This window comes from Anticarsia gemmatalis, chromosome 7, assembly GCF_050436995.1.
Source record: "Anticarsia gemmatalis isolate Benzon Research Colony breed Stoneville strain chromosome 7, ilAntGemm2 primary, whole genome shotgun sequence".
Taxonomy (NCBI): Eukaryota; Metazoa; Arthropoda; class Insecta; order Lepidoptera; family Erebidae; genus Anticarsia; species Anticarsia gemmatalis.
The window spans coordinates 740,392-753,258 of NC_134751.1; the positions used below are offsets into that span (position 1 = coordinate 740,392).

Genomic DNA, 12,867 nt, shown 5'->3' on the forward strand with positions numbered 1-12,867 from the left:
TTGTTTCGGCCTGCCTCGAGGCACTGCGTTTGTGTCTTGCGCTCTGTGATCAAACATTTGTGGTGAGATTCTTGTTGTGAATCACTGGATTATGTTTTGGTGTCTTGGGAAGAGATAGGAGCAGGACCTTCGAAAGAATTAAAATATAAAAAAATAACTTTATTTTCTAGAAAGGGATTAAAGTGCTGCTTTATCTACACATTTTTTTTTACTTATTACTGCCCTACTGCCGGGCAAGGGTCTCTTACCGAATTTGAGGCAGGGTTTAGGCCTTGTGTCCACCGCATAGGCCAAGTGCGGGTTGGGGACGTGCTTGCGCTCAAGAAAAATGTCCTTTATATCTAAAAGATAGATTCTGTATTTTGCCCGTATAACATAACCGCTTGCATATTGAACCGCATAATTACTTTTATTAGTTTCGTTCCCGTTACAAATAATCCAATACTAAGTATAAGTGCAAATAAACACGCTTATAAAGTAATAATAACAACCAACAAATCAGAGAAAAAGCAATAATGCAACCAATATATCAACGAAAAACATTTAAAACTACCGAAATATCGCAAGAAAGGCATCAGATTGTGAAGCATGAATTACAGAGCAATAACAATGCATTCCAAAGGACTGCTCGACTGGTGTGTTTGGATCGCATCCAAACGAAACGGAACACCGACTTATGTACACCGAGAACTGCTTATACTTTCAACATTGTTTATTGGAAAATTGGTAAATGTTTAAAGACTGACAGAACAGAAATATTCAGGTTATATGCTGATGGTATAAGCTAAGATAGAGAAAGAGTTTCAAGCACATTTTGAATGTACATTAGACTGGATATAATACAGTATGAGTTGGCGGTTTCTAGATTTAATTATTTTTTGGTTTATGGCTACTTCCACCGAAACGTTAGTGTGATTTTATGTATATGATAATGGATCAGTAACGCAGATATCACTGTTTATTTTACCATCGCAGATATTACTGCTTTGTGCAGTGGTCCTTCACTAACAATGTCACAGAAAAAGAAATTCAATAAAGACATAAGTCTCTGGTTACCAAACCGAAACCCAAATATCAAACACCGGGTACATACATAAATCCACGCCTTCTACCCAAAGGGGTAGGTAGACCAGAGAACGCCACTTGCTACGATTCTAACAAACGTCCTTTGCTTCATTCACATCAATACATATTTTTATACGTGATAGTTATTAAAATTTAACTCAATTTTTATCATGTAAGTCACACACAACATAATCCATACAGCCCTCTAAGTATCAAAAACATTCTATATTGACGTACACAATGAGGAACACAATATTTTCTCAGCACTCAACAAAGCACGTACTTGAATCTAAGTATATGTCTTTTTAATAAAACGCGTGGAGTCACTCGCTTACTGAATAGGTATACTCTGTAAGGGCGCGTTGTATTGGTAAAGAATACTTTGCGTATATTTTTGCGTTACAAAACTTCGTGTGATAAGTTGAGATTTGAAATTTAATAATACTTAGATATTAAAATAAGGTAATAAAGACATTAATGAAAATGGTTTAAAACTGAGTCGACCGAGAGAAATTAAGATTGTGGAAATTAGTAAAAATAATGTTTATTAGAATTTTCTCCAAAACACTTAAAGAGTATTACAATGACTTGACTTTTCATCATAAACTGTCACAAATTAATTCATCATCATCATCATCATCATCTCAGCCGGGAATCGTCCACTGGACCGGTCCTGGGCCACCCTCATCCATCGGACTCCGGCAACCCTTACCAGGTCGTCGGTCCATCTTGTGGGGGGCCTGCCAACACTACGTTTCCCGGTTCGTGGTCGCCACTCCAGAACCTTTCTGCCCCAACGGCCGTCGGTTCTGCGAGCGATAATTAATTAATTTATAATAATTAATTTATAAAGCAAAAGTAAAATTCTGTTTTTACTTTGCACATACGTACCTCAATACATAAACCATTTCTTACAACGAGTCATAAGTAATTTTTTCAATGTTATCCCATAAGTCTACTCCAAATCTCCCTGCACCATACACGTGCCCTAAGAGTGTACATTTGAGGATGTTTCAGCGAGCCCTCTTCATACCGTCGTGTAAGGCTTACGGAGGAACAGTGTCGTAAAGCGAAATGGTTTGACAAGCTATTTAAAGAGTGGTGAGAATGTCGCGAGATTTCAGACTCCATATGGTTTGAGGAAACGTGTTACGTTGGTTTAGGGTTATGCGATTTTTGGGTAATGCTTTAGTTAGCACGGATTTGTGAATAAAGAACGAATATAAATATGTGGGTCTTGTTCACATTATAGACACCCTTGAATAAAAAAACATTGCATAATAATTGCCGACAATTATCATGCAACGTTGACTGCCTACCATCAGGCAAATCGTGTGTTTGTTTGCCTTTACCAGAGTACATTATGCATTATTAATATTAGCAAGAATCTCACAGTCACACATATACTAATTGTAAGACGTTTCCCATTTTCTTTTATGAAGATTTGTAAAAAAATATATAAAGCTCCTATACGTAATTCTTTCCAAACTATTAACAACGATTTGAAACAATAGTTATAATATCATTACTATTTCACATTTTACATTACACAATAACGAATAAACACAGACACGTAAGTAATGTTCCAAAATTCTCAAAATACAAGTGTTACCACATTCGTAGTAATAATACCGTTTATTTGGACGCGTTTGGCCGAGCGCCGCGCTATCGGGGCTTACAGTAATATATGGAGAGGAAACCAACTGGTCGTAATAAGATGTAGGTTCGGACGCTAACTGCAATTCCGTACGTTACACTACAGCTATATTGGGGTTTCTGATAACAGATAAAATAATGTACTGTAAACTATTTTGATTGTTGAAATGAGTAATGAAGTTGTTTGGTAATGTGCTACGATTTCGTAGCGATTGTAGCCGTAGATACTCTACGGCGTAGCAACTACGGAAAGCTGAGATCTGCGGTGTATTCTTTGACTTTTCACGTCATGCTTCTGATTATTTATCCTGTGCTTTGGAGTTTTGATAAATAAACCCTATGTCTTTAAGATCAATATTTTTTTTTTAACAAACACAAATTCTTTGTTGCTTTAATAAAATGTGTGGCCATGGGCAGCATTCAGAAAATCCTTCTATCCTAACAAAACTGCGGGTGTCATCTTGTATCTTCTCAGATTAGAATAAAATATTATCTAGATTATTTTAAGACCCAGCAAATCACGAACTCATTCCGCTCCACTAGTCTTTAACAAAAAAACAGTTGTAGGTTACACGACAAGCCCGCCGCGGGCTCAACGGTACAAAGCTTTGTGTCGTCATATCCATGTTTGTTGGGATGTTCTGGAATATTCCAGAATATTCCCGATAAAATGTGCTATTTCACTTGACTTGCAAACGACTGACATGTGATAGGATTTCGTATAAAGGCTTGCGAAATGTCTAGAAAATATTTTGAACCATGACTTTGTAATTTTCTCGACATATCTTTGCTTTTTTTCCATAATATTATTTATAACCTTTGCTAGCTTGAAGCTAGCTACTTACATCGCCTCGTCAGGAAAACTTATTTCTTTATTTCTTATGGTAATAGTCAATCTAGAATGCTAGCCACTTGTTAACGATTAGTCGTTACCAGTTGTTAACAAATCCGTACGCAACGTTGACATCGCCAAACTTACGAATAAACATACAGCACATCCAATTTGGTAATGTGTGTAAATTTTACCTCTATACGACTTTCAATAAATTTCTCAGTACACCCGTCATTGCATTATATTAAGTTACAAAAGAACATTCATTCTGTAATCCATACGTTTGACAGCAAAATTATCGAAGAATAAAAACCCCTAAAACAGTCTTCATGAAAACCGTAAGGTCTCCTTCACAGTACCTCTTCAACCTTACTTTGTAAGTTAAACCAATGGTCTTGGCTCTCATGAAAACTAACGACAGTCGTTTGAGCAGTCAGCATAAAGTGGTCTAAAATCTTCAGATTATTACCGGCTATAGAAATATGGGCTGATAAGTGACGATAAAAATCTCTACAATTTTGTACTCTAGTAATGCTTAGACGTTAATATTACGGTATGCTCAATATTTTTTCATTTATTAAATATAGCCATATAAATTTAGTTCAGCTCCATTTACTATTTTTTCCAATTTCATTACTTTAATACTTATGTAACTTTTATCATCAGATTTTTTATTAATTTTTTTCAGGTCGTACAACCCCCACTTGACCACCGTAGTGGCCTCAAGGCCTTACTCCTCCCTTGTTTGAAAGTAGACCCTTACCTAGCAGTGGAATGGAAAACAGGTTAAGAAGAAAAATATAATTAAGAATAAAAAAAAACTTAAACGTCTTTAACGTACGGCACGTCTTGGTCATCTCCTTATAATTTTCCGATACAAGCGGTAATATAATTATAAGGTTAACACGCCGTATATGTTAAAAAATGACTTCATGACTGCCTCCGTGGCGCAATGGTTTAGATCACCATAGCGTCGGGAGGTCGTTGTCGAGGTTCGATTCACGGAACAATTATTTGGGAAATCTACAAATAGTTGTTTTCATTTTCAGGTCTAGTTGTACTTTGTGTCCGTTGTTTATATGTTTGTAAAAGGCCCCGTGACACAAGAGCAGTACTTAGTGTAGGAGATGTCTTTTAAAAGAAAAAGAAAAATGGTAAAAATGTATAGACTATTTTCAACCTTACGAAATTAATGACAAACACTAAAGTCTTCTAAAACCCAACTATACAACAAAAGACTCGGAACTCAAAGAAGCTTTACCTCAAAACTGAAAATTCGTATGTCCTCCACATGACGTGTGACGTCATACCCTCCGGCGTCAGATAACAAAAGCAGTGACACAGTCTTGTCGCGCGGTACACGACAAGAGACTACGCTTTGCGAAATATTCCCGTGTTTTGTAAAGCGTTTTACTTGAAAACTCGCCTGGAGCAGGTCATGTTTATGGTATTTTGTGGTAAAATGGCGATTTTCAGATGGTCAAATGGTTTATCGAAACTGGAGTGTACTATCCTATGCAATTATTTAAAACTATGGTGAATAGTGAGCTTTGAATGGCATCTAGACAGGATGCACGTTATGAAATGTTCCTAAACTGTTAACTTTGCGAGATTTTTTTCTTTACAGAATTAGAGAATGAGAGTAAGGTCTTAGCTTATGAGTTTTCCATAAGTCAACAATCATGCCCAAGAGCGGATCGCATATCTTCCTATCCCTCAACTAAAAAAAATAAAATGGAAGCTAATGTATTTCGATGTATATTTTAATTGTCGTTATATCAAGAGTAAAATTGTTTTGCTTATAATATAGATCGAACTCCGAAGCGATAATAGTTGTCGTATAACATTTATTATTATTTTAACCTTTTCAATGAAAAAATGGGACGTGTGTACAAAAATTTCCCTCTAAAAATACCTGCCATAATATTTTCACTAAAGACAGTGGAAAAACATCCGCAAGATTATATTCGAACTCGAAAATATTTTCGTGTCGAAATATTTTGAGGGTAGTTTCACAAAAGAGGTTTTTGTTAGGTTTTCTTAGAGAATCCTATTGTTCTCGTGTTTTACATATCAAGGGTTTACAAAGGTAAGCTACTTTATGTCGCCTCTATTCTGTTTCTTAGAAAGGTATTGTGCGATCACCTTTTCAGAGATGTATAGGCGTTTGGGAGGTTTTGCACCTATTTCTGGTATATGTTTTTCCGTGTTATGGATAGGTTTTTATGTTATAAGATGTAATGAAATAATGTTATTGCTTTTGCAGCTATGTTCTTGGGCGTTAGTGCTTGAAAGCAATGTTTAAAGGATATGTTTAAGGCTTTGATCAGTTTAGTTGAGAATTTCTTCAGAAGAAGCGTAGTGTGACTAGATTTTTGTTGTTTACAAGACAAGTTTTTCTGAATAAAGATCATTTTTTAAAATTGCATTGCCAGTTATTTTATGGCATAGTGCTAATTTTTGCTTTATTTTTCTTAGCCTACCTCTATGGGAAGAAGTCGTGATTGGATATATGTATGTGTGTTTGTTTATCTATACGTTAGAGCGTTTAGAGTTTTTACCAAAAGGTATTCTGTAATTAGAAAATCTCTCACTTTAGCGTTGGTTTAAGAGCCTCGTGCAGCATATTCGCAATCTCAGCGAACTTAATACCGATGCTAATTTGCTCGTAACCTGAAGCGGGAACTAGATATTGTAAACATTAATTACCGCTTGTGGTTCCAAGAACCAATTTCAATAAGACGCTGCAATAATCTTCGTTTAACGTATTTACAACTTTAAGCAGGATATAAAATTTTATGGTTGTGGTTGTGTTGCCTCGGGTTCGAACCTGCAACCAGTTGCGTGAGAGGTGCCAACTTAAACCACTCGGCTATTAGATTCACTGCTATTAATTTATCTGTGAATATTTATGCATAATATTTTTTTAAATATGACCATGCGACCTTGACCTTAGCCATGACATGCATTTAGCTCATCCATGGTTTAATGGATGCTAAGTGTAATTACATAGAACAAGCACTCTATAAAGCTATAAAGAGGCTAAATAATATTACCAGATAAAATATTAATTTTTGTCCTTTTATAAACCGATCCAACGTCTCAACAAACTTTGAACTTCTCAAATTCCTAACTAAAGCGTACGCAATGAACCATAAAAGCGCCTTAATATAATTCAACAGCAATTTAACGCAAAAAATATAGCTATTAAATTACCTCAGAACTTTACGGCTATCAATTAAAACGAATATTAATTTACCGGCGATAAAAAAGTTTATTCTTTTACCGTATTATTCTACCTGTACTTTGTAAATTTTTACAAGAGACTTGAACAATTATAAGGGACAATCTGACATCCAATAAACGGTTTAATAATTTCCGCTTTTACGGTACGGACAGAGTCAATTATACATACGTTGTTATATTTTAGAAAGAACTTTTATCAATGAGAATATAGAACATTTCTGCTGCATGACATTTGCGAGAAACATCACTTGTTTGATGAGCAATGTTTGGTACAACATTGTACACATGTCTCTGATGCTAACTATATAAAGTAAGTTTCTATATTTGATTTATAGGTACTTTGTATAGAAACTTATGCTATATTGCTATGTATTTTGCGACCCTAATTTAGTTTCTCACCCCCGCACAGAAACTAATTTAGGTCTTAGGTCAGTGTTATTTTGGTTAATCTCCATCCCAAAGTTAAAACATAGTATATAAAAAATAATGCTTATGACACTATGCCGTCAGGATACAAGGCTTAAACGATTTTCACTATCGCATATCCGTCGTTTTCTTTACCAAGCAATAAATTATAAAAGAGCCCTCGTTCATTATGCAATTTTCTAGAATCCCCGAGACCATAGACGGTAGTATCTCCACATTACGGTGAGCAGGATTTATCAGAGGCAGCGAGCCATTCTTTACGATTACGGAGAACGAGCGTTTTATATGTGGAACAAGTGAACAGCTACTGCGACTGCGTACAAACTTGTTGATTACTTGAAAAGTGCATTGGTACTGAGGAAGTACTTTAGTTGAGTACTGGTTTAAATTTCGGGTAATTTTACAAATACTTATGACGAAATAGTATTACTTTACGTAGTTGTAGAGTTTTTTTTTAATCATTATCCTTAGTGGTTTTAAAGTTCACCTACAAAAAAACAACTCAGAAAAGGAATCAATTTTATCGTCAATCTGTAAAGTGGAAGATTTTTTCATATGCTTTATCTCTTTATGCTTTGGTAAACGAAAAAACTACTAAACGTAATTAGTAGTTTTTTCGTTTACCAAAGCATAAACTAACTCCCGAAAGTTTCTAAATTCCTCGTCAGATAGTTAACAAGTAAACTTAAAAAACAGTAATTTCGTCTTTAAATATTGATATTGACAATATTTCAGTACATTTTATTGACACACTAAGCTTAAGAAATGCACTCGCCTTAACACTTCACATTAAACACTTAAAGTCAATAAATAAATAACACAGCTATACCATTGTTATAACACAACAACAGAAATTCTCTCAAGGGTCATTGCATTCCTCACATTGTTGTAAACTGCGACACAAGCGCCATCTTCACAACATTCTTTTCAATCTTTATACAGTTTAAATTCTTTAGATTAATTAAAAATTGTGAACAAGGATGCCGTTGGATTTTATCTTTAGAAAAATAACGGTTGTTTATCAAAGTTAGATATTTTTTTGTCTCTTTTTCTCTTGAGCGTTATGCGATAAGCGGGGCGGAGATGCATTTTTTTCATGAGTTGCATTGTAAATTATTAGTAGTATCTTAGGCATTTCGTTTAGAGGCGAAATGGCTCTATAGATAAAATGTTTTATGTCCGATTACCATGCTTATTTACATTTTGTTTTTATTATTAAAATTAAGATGTTCTCTTACTGGTCTGATTGCAGGCAAAAATTTGGCTTAGGCTGCAAGTTGCAAAAAGCAAAAGTTTAAAACTAAGACCATTCAAATCGCGTTAACCTGATAGTGTGTCAAATACAATTTGAGACGAGACCGATCCAGGCATTATCGTGTGCGATAAAAAAATCAACTAGATATATTATAATATTCTTCAGCAAATATTTTCATTTGCCATGTGCACGATACAAATCTCTCTTAGTCATACATATATGTGAGTATAATGATCATACAAGTTCAAGGGAGACGGGGAGTGTTGTGATCCGACCGCAGCTGTCACACGCGACACTGACATCTGTCGGATAATACGCGACTATTAACTGTGAACTAAGTGTACAGTCACGTACAGTGCTGTAAATACGAGTATTGCAATTATATTGATTGAATGAGTTTTATCGTAATGGGTTTTTTGAAGAATGAACATAAATTCATACATAAAATCATATCTTCTCGTGATAGGGCTAGGCAAAGACCAGAGACGCCACATGGTACGACCGTTACAAACTTCTCTTGGATCATTCACATTGTTGATGTATTCACACAAGTTGGTGCAGTGGTTCATCCATGAAAGCGTAACAGACAACAAACAGACGCATTAAAGTTACAAGTATTGAAATAAAACCAAACCCCGATAGCATTAGTAAGTATGACACTTCCAAAAACCCACTCAAAAATTCATTCTAAACGTAAAAATTACATCAAAACATCCGACTACCGTCATTATAAGCGAGTCACGTACTTTGTGTAGTAATTCGAGTTCAGTGTTATTCTCTAAGCACTTCGCAATAACGCTGTAAGCCAGATATAAGGAGGCGGCGGTTAATTCTCAAGTAAATTGCTAAACGACTTTAATACTCGCTTTATAGTGGCTGTTATAGAAGAGATTTTACAGAAGTAAAATTTTGCTAGATTATGATAGATTCCTTGCACTCGTTTCAACTTTTAAGTACTGACTCTGAGGTAAAACAAATGTTGTAAGTTCAAACCATATTTGAAACAACATGTTAATTGGGTCGTGAATTTGATACACACACATATAACTATCAAACAAATTAATTGTCAAATTAGTAAGCTACGTATACTTTAAATAAAATTCATGACTTATGATTGAATTATATTTTATTTAGCCTTACACGTGTACATCTTTATTCTTCAGTTGCAAAAATCGTTTCTTGTCAACGGTAATGTAATCATAAAGCTGTAATTCGATAGTATCGAATTCCTGTCACCGAAACGTCAAATACTCGATACATTTTAAAAAGCGACAGCACGTGTAAACGAGAGATGCGCTGTCTTTGCAAAAAATCTATAGATAAGACGTTATGAGCTTCCGCATGTGCAACTGTGTTTTCTTATTTTCTTCTTTAGCCCTTTAAAATACAATGAAACGTAATTATCCAAATTGGCAGTGAAACCTCACCGTCTGGCACATACAAATGAAATACATAATTGTTCTTGAAGGAAAGGATTTTGTGTTAAAATGCAAATGCTATGATAATAGGCGCCTTTAAGGAACTGCAATCTTCGGTGACGACTGGGTTGTGTAATAGAGGAAGTATTTCGAAATGTTGATGTTTATATTTAAATGGTTTCGTTTTAACTATTTCAGGAAACATTTAACTAAAATTATCTTTATAATACCATAACATTCCATACTATAAGTAATCTAAGAGTTTTTGTGATTGTATTCTGTCATCCTGTAAGATCTTATTTACCAAAGTAAAATTAAGTCTTATTTTAAATATTAGTTAAGACAAGTTATTTTAAATAAATTGAAACAAACTACAATTACTAGAAGACTCAGTAATTCCATTATGACCTTTAAATGACATAAAATCTTGACCCAGAGCGGCCAGAACTTACTTAAAAAGTTTCTGGCTAATATTGAAATGTCGGAAGGGATTAGATCAAAACCAAATAATTCAGCTTTAAATTGGTGTCTAACCTATACATAGGTAAATTGTATACAGCATTACTCTTCTTCAATACTAAAGTACTACAAGTACCTTACCTTTAAAAACTTAGCAAGTAAAAAATAAGATTTTGTAGTAGGTGCCCTAATTCTAGGCACCTGTCTGCCTTCTTGAGTAGGGTATGTCCTAGCACTAGATTGACAGTCTTAACACATCTTCGGGAATGTTTGGACAGTTTTCAGGTAGGCAGTGTAGGCACCTAATACAAAGGAATCTTTTAGAAACTATTTCCACTTCGACACGCCTGAAAACTATTTGATAACCTTTCGGTGTAAAAGCTTCCTCGTGTTTCTAAAGGTTAATCTATGATTTTGGTTATTGTCACCTTTTTGATACAAGTTCTAACTAGCTGTAAAACCTAGTTCCACTCGCGTTTCTGGTGATACTTTCAGCAATTTTAGATATCAGCCTCGCCTAGCCTAACTATGTTGGAGATGGCTTTTAATCTCAACAGATGCAGCTGATCCGAGTACCAGTATTTTACATGGAGCGACTACCTATCGGACCTCCACAACCCAGTTACCAAGGTTATAACACGATACACTTCGGTAAAACTGATTGTCAGACTTTCAAGCTTCTGACTACTGTTAACGACTGTCAAAGGTCTTTGAAAATAACAGCCGGGACTCACAATTGTCTTCCGAAACACGTACACACACCAGCAGAAATAATATAAAATCACTTCCACACTACACTACACTACAAAATTTACTTCTTTACATCCATTCCATCATTTACATGTACGAGAAACTATCGACCGCATAGCGCAAAACGTAAAAATCGAGCGCACTTGCCAACGCTTGCATTATGCAGCAGACAACCGTCTGTAATGGCTCTACTTATTGCATTATGGCCATTTTTGAGTTCCCACCACTTTACTAAATGACATGGCGTATGTGCTTTAAACGTTACTTTGTGTTTCAGGCTTTTTAGAAGTTTTCTTGAGTATTTTCTTGTTCTACTGCTGCTAAGATAACTTGATAATAGGAAATTGCAAGAATAGATATGATGATAGAATTCAATTGTAGATTCACGAAACGTAACTACTATCTAAATGTTTTTTAAATAATTTTATCACTGTTCCCATCACTTATCCCAGTAATGATAATACTAACAGAAACAATCCACAAAACCATTGTCTTTTCCATTATTTTTAGTAACTTATTAAATCCCCAGATGCAAAAAAATAAATCACGTACTCCCACCTCAAAATTGAACACAAAGAATACAACCTCAAAGAGACTTTCCAATAAATAATATTCCCACGAAATCCCAAAATCAGCATAAAAACACCGGATGCCAGTAATCGTATGACATCGCGAATTTTCCTGTATACATACAATATTAATGCACACCTATCACGTAACAGGAAGGGACTCGGTAATCTAATTCTGAACACAACATTACGCGACAGTTCCATGATTGGCACAAGGACATATGTTTGAAGCAGTCGGGAATATGACTTTATACCTGACGACACGGGGACGAAACGAGAGAGACACTTTCAAGATTTGGTACACGTATTTGAAAGAAAGTCTTAGAATAATGGCTGAAGAAGCATAACCGTTTTAAAATTAAAGAACGGACGGAGGTATCAAAAATTCTATTATTAATATTGAATGCTAGTCACTTCAGAGTTGTGGATTTCGATGGACTAGTTTACCCTTGGTCATACCCTGTGATTCAGCATACATTTGTTAGAATGATGGGAACCTGTATGACTCACGAGCTCGCCCCATGACTTTCAAAACTACACTTCCTTTTAAGAAGATTAACATGCTTCTGGTTCCTATTTTAAATTCACGAGTACATTCGTACCTGACATTCACAAAAAGTCAAAATCTCGACCTTTTTGAGCCGATAAGATCATTCATTCTCAAGCGCCCCATCGAATGACAATCGGAACGTAACAAATAATAATCTGATGTTGCGTCAGCCGATATCCGCGTGGAATCCGCACCGCGCCGACAAAAGGCCCCATCGCTCGCAGTCGACGTGCGAACGCAACAAATTTTCATACGAAAGGAAACTCAGACGTAAAATGTATTTTTAGTGGAAACACGAACGTGAATTCTGGCAATAAAATTTTATTTGCGAGCGCCCCGGGCGGAGGCCTATTCTGTAGTCCCGGAGATGTTGCGTTAATCTAAAGTGGCTCTTAAGTTAGGAATGTAAATGAATTTATTTTGTTTAGGAGGAGAATGCGCTCGATGATCCAAAAAGAGCGAAGTATCAGTTGTTTATTGCCGTGCGTCGTAAAACTGAGTGCCGTGTGATTTGAAGACTATATTGTGAGCTCGTGTTGCTTTTCAGTCGCTTATGTGTCGTTTAGCGAATGTTTTGCGATAAAATCAGCGTATTGTTCTACGTTTACGCTTCTTACAAGCGCTACTTATCAGTTATGCAA

General features: G+C 35.5%; 1 protein-coding gene across 1 annotated transcript in view; it reads right to left on the reverse strand.

Annotated features, from left to right (window-relative positions):
* LOC142974231 (protein O-mannosyl-transferase TMTC1-like) overlaps nucleotides 1-12,867 on the reverse strand; it is a 199,925-nt gene that overhangs the window by 74,749 nt on the left and 112,309 nt on the right. The gene's annotated exons all lie outside the window — the stretch shown is intronic.